Raw genomic sequence first — 7,793 nt, forward strand, 5'->3', positions numbered from 1 at the left:
CCAAAAAGTCAATCAAAATAAGAATTTTGCTTAACCCAATAGAGGAAAAAAAAAAGGCTCATTTTGGGGTGATCAATGTTGGCTGGCTAAGTGGTGCGAGCGATAGTGTGTGCCATGAACTTGGCTCTTCGAGAACACAAAGGAGCAACTGCAAATGAAGACCGTAAATTGGTGAAAAACAAAAAAGAAGAAGTAGAAGGAGAAGAGTTATAGACAAATAAAGCTAAAAGAGAAGTAGCCAAAGACACTACAATGGTGGCGACCATTTTTCAGTGCAGGATAGTCTATGTATTTATATTGAACCTCTCTTAAAAGGTCAAGCACTTAAGTTGATGCATGCATTGACATCATTTTTTTGGTATCTCATCTCATCTATCTTCCTACTTACTTTCTTGGGTGCTTTATTCCTTGCTTTTTACCTTTGTTGGCCTTTGGGTTAATTTTTCTTTTTAATTTTTTTTTACTTTGCCAACATATATGTTCTAAACCTCCTTACATCATCGTAGGATGTTGGAAAAAAATAAAAAAAATATCTCGTCCATGCAAAAATGAAGTTTAAAGTAGGAATGTTACCTTGAAAACCATTGCTAGAGACATGAGGATCCATTTTTCTTGATCCTCTTGAGTTTGTCTTACAATTAATCATGAGTGGACGCTATTGTAGCTAATAAAGAAAGTTTTAAATCTAAATAGATCTTCAAATCTAACATTTAAAACAATCAAAGAAAAAATGGCAAAAAAATGCTTAAAATACCTTATAACGTTACGTATTCTGAAATGGCGAAGAAATAAAAGGGTAAAGCCCAAAAAACATTTTGCTTACCTTAAGCCCATTTGCCATCAATAACCTTTTTCTATAATTTTATTTTTCTTTAAAGTAAACGGTCATCTTTGTCTTTCAATCGCAAATATATGGGCTACGAAATAGCCTCGCATTTTCTTTATTTTCATAATGAAGAGAAAGAGAGTGAGAGATAGCAAAAAGAAAGGCGGTAGAGAAGGGGAATCGGGAGAGAGAAGCTTCTAGTAGCTTCAACATTGATCTATTTTGAAATCATTAAAAAAATGGAGAAGCTTCTAAAGAAGCTTTAGTTTTTTTTCTGTCCAAATTTACACAAACAGTATCTCTCTGTTCTGTAAATACATGATCATGCAAAGCTTAAAGACTATGCTTATTATTTTAGAAATGTAGTCATTAGTCTTTGTAAAATCAAGTAAAATTGTGTTTCTAATTTAGAAAACATAGTTTTTGGTAATTTTTTTAATATTTATTTTAAATTATGTTGATATAAAAATATCTATATTATTTTATTATTATTTTAATTGATATACTATATATTAAATATAAAAATCATAGTATTTTTTAAAATTTAAAAAAAATTAAAAAATATAAAATTGTACTAATCTAATATATTTATTCAAATATTATACTTTTACATATGATTTTTAAAATATTAAATATAAAAAGTATAAAAAAACAAATGATAATATTTTAAAAAAAGAGAGACAAAAAAATTAGATAAGAATGAAAGGTGGCGCCTAAAGAAGGTAAAAAATTTTATTTGGTGTTGATTTGATATTTAATAGGTATTAAATTTTATTATAAAAAAATAAAAAAGTGAGACGTTTTATTTTTATGAATCAAAGACTAAAAAAAATAAAGTAAAAGAAATCTAATAAAGTAAAAAAATTAAAAAAAAAAGAATTTATGTGTGCCACGTGGTTACGCGAACATTTCTCATAATTCTCACTCACACATTCTTTTGTCATATTTCTTTACTATTCATTCACCAACACTTTTTCAACTTTCCAAAGCAAGAAAAAATATGAAAAATAATGAAAACGCCATGTGGCACTCCAACTAAGAGAATTATATTTCGTAGATTTACAAAATTTATCTTATATTTATATTTATTAATAAATATGAAAAAGATTAAATAATTACAAAAAATTTTCATAATATTTTATATAATGAATTTTTTAATGAATAATAGTGCATATGTTTTAAAATTAAGAAGATAAGTTTTGCTAATGTTCACATAATTGAAGATCATTGAACATATATTTATTTTCTTGGTGCACTGTACACATTTTTTATATGTATGTGCATATGATAGTTATTTGTAATTTAACATGTTGACATTTTATTTTATTTTTTTAATTATTTTTTCATTGACATCAAATAATAATAATTTTTATTAAACAATTATTTTTTAACAATTCCCTCGAATAAAGTTTAATAAAAAAAAATTACAAAATTTATTATATGAATGGATGGATGTTATAAGATAATTTTATACATAATTAAATATGAAGATTAAAAAGTAATTATATTTTTTTTATTAATTTAAAAAATTTTAAAATATATAATTAATTTTTTTATCATACCATTCATTTATAAATAATTCTATCTTAATATTTTACCTTGTAATTTTTTAAAAATTACGACATCCTTACCTCGTGATTACCTTTTAATAAAAAAGATTTTTTTTTTTTTTTTTTTTTACAATAGTTGTAACAGTATGAGCTATTCACTATACTCTGATGTCAGCAGTTAAAAGCTTACAAAAAAGTGTTGTTTCGAAGAAAACAAAGACTACCGAAATATTGGGCCCCACATCTCAACATCAACTACATGAGGTCAATTATATTAATAAAAATCAAAACGTAGTTTTTGTTTAAAAATTACGTTTTGAAAGTGAAAAATTGATCTTTATTAGTTTTTCAACCACATGTTTTATGTTAAAAGTGTAAACTTTGTAATGTGTTTAAAGATTATATTTTTTATGTCAAAAACATAATTTTTATAATTCAAATATTATATTTTTGATAAAATAGTTAAAATAAATTTTTAAATCTAATTTTTTTATTTATTATCAATTATATTTTGAAAAAAAAACATAATTTTTGATAAATCATCAATCTCGTTTTTGAACTAATTATTAGTAGAGATTTATCGTCTAAATATTTTATCCACTTTTCTCTCATTTTTACTTTGATTAAATTAAAGAATATCCACCCTTCTTTCTTCTCAAATAATTTTGAAAAATAAAAAAATAAAAAAAGCCAAAAGGAAAAAAAAAAAAAAAAACATGAACACTCAAGTAACACTGCCAATGAAAAGCATTGTGTTACGTACATTTACAAAATTTATCTTATGGATTGTTTAATTTTGGTAAAAAGAGAGTTGAGTCCCCTAATTTGTGTAGTCTTCATATTTCCTTGCTTTAGATTTTAATAAAAGAAATTATCTCATCAATTATTAGTTAAATTTTTAGATTTTACAAGTAAAATTAACAAAATAAATCATACTCCTTAGAATATATAAAAAAAATTAAAAAAAAAGACGTATATTAATCTTTTAATATTACTTGGGAAATTAAATTTTTTTTTTCAATATACGAAAAACTAACTCTTTTAATAAAACAGAATGAAGAAATAAAAAAAAGTGTGGTTATGGATAAATGGCTTAAGATGCAGAGATAATACAATATTAATTTTTTGGAACAACAAAATATTAAAATTGTTGTTGATTTTGGGAGGGAAATTATCATCGTTAACATTACAATGGTTCAATGTGTACGGCATTTCATCTTCATTTAATTTTTTTCTTCTTAACATGCATTCGGACGACGATATTAAAGGAAGTAGCCTTTTCTGCCAATGCTATGAAACCAGAGAATTGGCCTTCAGAAATGCAGCAAATTAACACCAATTAGCTCCGTAGTAAACCAATATTAATCATGGTTTCTATTTTCTCTACTCTCTGTAAATGTTGTTGAATCAACCAAAAAAGAGGCTCAGCATTGCGTTATTGATCAATGAGCAGGGAATGTAAATAATTCCCATAATTTCTTGTCTACATTGTACCAAACTCTGTCCCCCGTTATTCCGAATCTCCACTCAGTTAAAGCTCTTGTTTGGTTGCTAATAAGCAACCTGCTCGAGCTTGCAGATTTCGGAGAGAGCTTTCACGCTAATCAAGCTTAAGGTTTGCCCCACTGGTTTTGTCTATATTGGGTTTAACCCTATTTGGACTAGGGTGCGCTCTCCCACAACGGCTTAGTATATTTAAGATTTTTTTTTTTGACTAGAGAAAAGATTTTTTTTTTTGGGGGGGGGGGGGGGGGTGGGATTGTAAAACAGCTGTCTACTTTATACTATTAAGCTCCTTGCTTAAATATTTCACTAAGATCATCATGCAAAAACTCAAGTAAGTTTAAACTATAAGAGAAGAGATTTTCCTTTTCCACCAATCCTTGCGAATATAAAACTCATTGATGACAAAACCATGATATCACTTTAATTGCCAGTCCCGACATCAGGTTCAAAAACCAAAACTCCAAATCAAATTATTTCTGGAGTCCATTGATAATGCTAATTCAGTTGCAAAAGAAATTAAAACTCCAACGCTTCATGAAAATATCATCCAGACCATAACAATTTGTTTCTAAGATTCATCAGAAAGGAATTCTGTAATTGTTGACATCAATTAACGTACTTCTAGAAGTCCACAGTCTTTGGCTAATCAAACCCGACATGTCATTGTCCCTGTAAAATTGAAGGTAAATAATCAGATCCACTAGAGTATTTCACTATTTCCAGGGATTATATAGGATGCAGATGTAACATAATTTATTGACAATATTGTCTGCTTTTGATAATGTATGTAATGTTGAAACCTTGGTAGGATCATGACGGGTTAGACTTTAAGGCCAGTTTAGAAGCAATTACCATGCAGTTAATTGGTAGCAAACAGCCTCAAATGGGGATCAATTGGCAGTCCAATCCCCTCAAATAATGGATCATAGACCGAATTCTTAATTGGCCTGAAATCATAGGACTTTCAAGTTTGGATTTCAAGAGTGAAGAGAAACTTATTCAGAATTTCAGGATAAAGAAATGAAATCTGTAAAACAACCTTGGATAAAAAAGGCTGACAATGTTAAAACTAGTGGCTTCATTCTGTAGCGATGAAGTCTTGTTCACTTGTTCAGCACTGGATGCTTGTGGCATAGTGGATTCTCTCTGTGACTAATCAAATCCAGAAAAGATTAGCTTGCAACAATTTTAATTATAATAAAAAATAGACAGTAGAGCCAAATACCATTACTTAATTTTTGCACGCAAAACCATATATAGAAAATTTTCAAGCCAAATTTGAGAAATTGGAGAAGTCAATACCCTGAACCGCTTGAAAGATGATGATTCTCCCAATTCAAATCTGCTCCTTGCATGGCCTCGTTGACGGGAAATTCCTTGCTAAATCAATTTAAAAACAAAATCCAATAGCAGTGGAAACAAATTAATTTGTGTTTTAATATTGGTGCGATAATACCTCCTTGTGGCTGCTCAGTGATGTTTCAATTTGATGAGGAGCTGATGTACCACCCGTTTCATGCCAATTACAAGCTTGTATGATATTCATTGTTGAATGGAAAAGAATATTATTTCCAAGAAATCTTGTTAGTGAGAAAGGTTTTTTACCTGCTGAAGTAATGGGTTAAAGACTAAGCTTGACAGGGAAGTCCCAGAGCTAGGATATGTAGCAATTGAGCTAGCAGTTTGATTCAACAATCCTTGTTGTTGCACAGGTTGTAGCCTAAAAGTGAAGTTAAATAAGATAACAGGAGGAATATACAAAAAAAAAAAAAAAATCCAACTGTAAGTGTTTAAGTCGACTCAAAATTCTAAACTAATTTACAAAAACATCAAAAGAATTGCCAATCTATTAAATATTCCGTGTGTTTCACTAGTGATTTGATTTCCCTGAAGGGGAGTTTCGTACCAAAATCAGAAAGGCATGGAAGCTTCGTAAAGCGAAGAGTTCTCATATGTACTAGGCACTACAGAGAGTTGCTTGATTTCTCCATGATCAGATAATTTAGTCCTCAATTAAGAAGCTCTCAGCGGTTGGCAAAATCCAAAAAGCATAAAATGGGTAGTTGATAACAAATCATCTCAGGCACATTTGTACTTTTTCAATTTGATTTACTTGATAATACATGTTGAATCAAGAACAAAGGCTTGTAAACAATTTAAATGTGACTAAGGATATTGCATTAAAGTTAAATGTTTGACCAAAAGAAAAAAGAACCAAATTTACCTGGGCAGAATTGAACTTTCAGACAGCTTAGGATTATGATCCTTTGAATTTGGTAAACTGGGCATCATTGGGAATTGATTACTTGCTTGCTGATGAGGTGGAACACTGAAAAAAGGGTACCGTGAAAGAGATTCTTGCAGCATGGAGTAGGAGCATTGTGTACCAAATTGATTTGTTATCGGCTTGGCTGTGTTATATTGATGGTGTCGACAGTCACTTAAATCTTGGAAGATGAATCCCACACTAAAAAAAGGGTTAGAGATAAGCCTGTGAATCGTGCTTATTGCAACCTGACACCAGTTCTTTATAGGATAGAAAGTACCTGGAAAGCATGGATGATTTGGGTTGGACAGAGTTACGATACTGTAAATCTGATACATCAAGTGGATTGATTTGATGAGGAGGCAGTATTTGGGTCCTAAATTCAGCAAAAGAAGGTGAACCACTCTACATTTATCCATCATTTTTCTCCTAGGCTTACTTCCTTGACAAAAAAATAGAAAGAAAGATAAAAGGTACCTCAAAGGCATGGAAGATTCAGGCAATATGGTGCTACAAGTTTGTGAATTATATGCTCCAGGTGCCGCCGCAACTTGATTATGTTGAGAGGAGAAATGCTGAGGCCTATAAAAAACAAAAAGTTAAGAAGGAACAACAGCAGCTTCTGACAACGTTGGTAATTCCACATTGCAAGATATACTAAAAAGAAATAGAAGACAGATCAAATACATAAGGTTCATAGGCACTGAATGCGTAGTCAGCATAGAATGTTGGAGCTGGAAGTCAGATGCATTTGTCATATTGGGGACTTGATTAAGCAGTTGTAGCTGATTATTTAACTGCAGGAACCTAGATTAGAAATATGAAAAATCAATCACAATAAGGTTCTAAATGTCATGTGTTGATATGTATTATACATATGTGTATGGTTATCCTGATTTGATCTAGCACATACCTTGAAGGTGAAGATCTGGGTAGGATGACATTATAACACTGCGGAACGGAATTTTTATTTGCTTTGATTTGATTAACTTGTGACCTGTAATCCAAGGAAACAATATTAAGAACATGCATATTTATGCGTATGCCTTCAGTTCTATTTTCTTATTCCTAACGAGAAGATTGATTGGCCAAAAAAGAAACAAGGAGATTGATGTTAGATCAATTCAATACCCAGATGGAGCCAGAGGCCTATAAAGGTCATTCTCTTTATTAGATATCCAAGTGGGTGCTTGCTGGTTAATTTGTGTAGATCCTACATTCATAAATCCAATCCCACTCTGCTCATCACATAATTCAACCTGGTAAAAAAATGCATATAATGGCACTATAGTTAAACGTATATTAATATTGACTTAATTTAATAAACAATATTTATACTCACTGGGCTTTGAGGGAAAAAATTTGGGTAGGGAAGCGCTTGCTGATTGTCATTGAAATTGTTGTTTCCATTGTTTTGTTCAATCTGATGAGCAAACAATATTTTCTTGCCTGGATTGACTGGTTCTACACATTGAGGCCTATATCGATGTTGGAAACATGTTGTGTTTCAACACAAGAATATTGGAAGAGAAGGAAAGAGGAAAAGATCATGCCTCTTTACTTATTTTTGTTGACACAGTAATATTTCATTATACATTTTAAAAAAATCAACATACTGCAGAAGCTCGACTTGGAGGCTACTTCC

The sequence above is a fragment of the Durio zibethinus genome, chromosome 3, assembly GCF_047325235.1.
Source record: "Durio zibethinus cultivar Kanyao isolate XHJ-2024 chromosome 3, ASM4732523v1, whole genome shotgun sequence".
NCBI classification, from domain to species: Eukaryota; Viridiplantae; Streptophyta; class Magnoliopsida; order Malvales; family Malvaceae; genus Durio; species Durio zibethinus.